Here is a 1539-nt window from a genome sequence, read left to right as displayed (position 1 = left end):
CCCGGGGGGGGGGGGGCGTCTGGTGGCAAACGCCAACCTCCAGCAGAGACCTTGGTTTTATTGCTAGAGGGCAGTAAGTAGTATTAAGTAAAGCACCTCAGGACACTTGCAGTGAGAACCCCATTCTTTGCCAGGACCTCCCAACTCTGCCAGGAACTGTTGTGATTGAGGTCCTGTGCTAAAACTGGTCCCCAGCTTTAAAGATGCCCAGATCCTGAAGCTGCGGCTTACCACAAGGAGCAAGGGTCACACTAACTCGGGGGAACAGTAGGAGACAAAGATCCACCCCCAACCACCACCAAACTTTACACAAGCGTGCTCTTGTAGACAGACGCCAAGGCTCCACAATGCACATTCCATCAATCTTTCACTGCGGTCCGCGTCCCCCACGCAGCCTTTCCAGAAAGTTTAGCGCTGTTTAAATGATACACTGTTACCCTCCCCGGGAACACCAAGTAGGAGAAAAGAGGATCAAACCCCTATTCGTAAGGAATCCTTTTCATGGAAGAAGGTTGAGTCTCGGGGCGCTTTGGGAGAACCCCGGCGGGAAGGCGCCGGCGAAGGCGGACGCTGAGACCTACAGGATGTTGGGCTTCTTGGCAAAAAAAAAACAAAAAACAAAAAAACAAAAAAAAAAAAACCCAAAAAACAAAAAAAACCGCCAGCACAGGGACGGCCAGGCCTCCTGGACGCCAAGGTGCGCGAGTCGGGTTTGCGCCCTCCCGGCCCCGGGGACCGCCAAGGAGGCGGGGCTGGGCACCGGGGACTAGAGGAGTCTTACCTTCCCCTCCCCCTCCTGGCGTCGGTCTACTCAGGTGTCTAAGCGATGGCCAGAGGAGCGGGAGCCGGAGCAGAGCTCCAGGAGTCCCGGCGTGCAGATCTCCTCTCCATGGCCAGGAACCCGCGACCCGCTGCCGCTCCGAATTCAGCGGCAACCTACGCCGGAGGAGAAGCAAGTCCGGGCCGGGGAGTAACGCTCCTCCCTCCGCCTTCGCGGCCACCTCCTCCTCCAGCCAGCCCGGCTTGGCGCTCTTGGATCCTTCCCTCCGGGAGGAAGAGGAGGGGAATCGCCGTCCGGGCGGCGCGAGCCTGTGCGGCCCCGAGACAATAGCGGCAGGGCGCGTTCCCGAGCCGCGCAGGTTCCCGGTCCGGCGGGCGCTGAGGCTCGCTAGGGTCCCCCTAGTCAGCCTCGGGCCACACAAGCGCCGGCTCGGCTGGGCCGAGAGTGCTGCGGATTGGGCAGGCGGACGCCAGCTAGGGAGGCGGGTCAAAGGCGGGGTGGGCGGGGCTTGTCAGGGGGAAGAGACCTGCGGAGGCCCCGCCCACCACAAGCTGCACACGAAGGCTCAGCGCCTCCAGCTGCCTTCAGCAGGAAGGACGCCCGCCAACACCGTCGGCCGCCAGGGTTCCTCAGCGGCGCCTTGACCTTCGGCTACAGAAGAATACCTGAGAGTTCACGAAAACCGGCGGGACTGAACCTGAGTCTTCATCTTCCCAGCTGAGCCTGATACTGCTTTCTTTTTTCTTTTTTTTTTTTTT

At 60.2% G+C, this 1539-nt stretch overlaps 1 protein-coding gene across 2 annotated transcripts in view; it reads right to left on the bottom strand.

Moving 5' to 3' along the window:
* Positions 1 to 1539, bottom strand: part of Cemip2 (cell migration inducing hyaluronidase 2) — an 80028-nt gene that overhangs the window by 77966 nt on the left and 523 nt on the right. The window contains exon 1 of one of the 2 annotated variants that reach the window (XM_031389920.1): positions 782 to 1261. The exons of the other annotated variant lie outside the window; for it this stretch is intronic. The gene's annotated coding sequence lies outside the window, so the exon portion shown is untranslated. Of the gene's footprint in view, positions 1 to 781; positions 1262 to 1539 lie in introns of those variants that run through there. 2 annotated transcript variants of the gene reach the window in all.

The sequence above is a fragment of the Mastomys coucha genome, unplaced genomic scaffold, assembly GCF_008632895.1.
Source record: "Mastomys coucha isolate ucsf_1 unplaced genomic scaffold, UCSF_Mcou_1 pScaffold21, whole genome shotgun sequence".
In the NCBI taxonomy this organism is placed as follows: domain Eukaryota; kingdom Metazoa; phylum Chordata; class Mammalia; order Rodentia; family Muridae; genus Mastomys; species Mastomys coucha.
The sequence above is the reverse complement of the archived record's forward strand: the minus strand, read 5'-3'. Positions and strand labels throughout refer to the sequence as shown.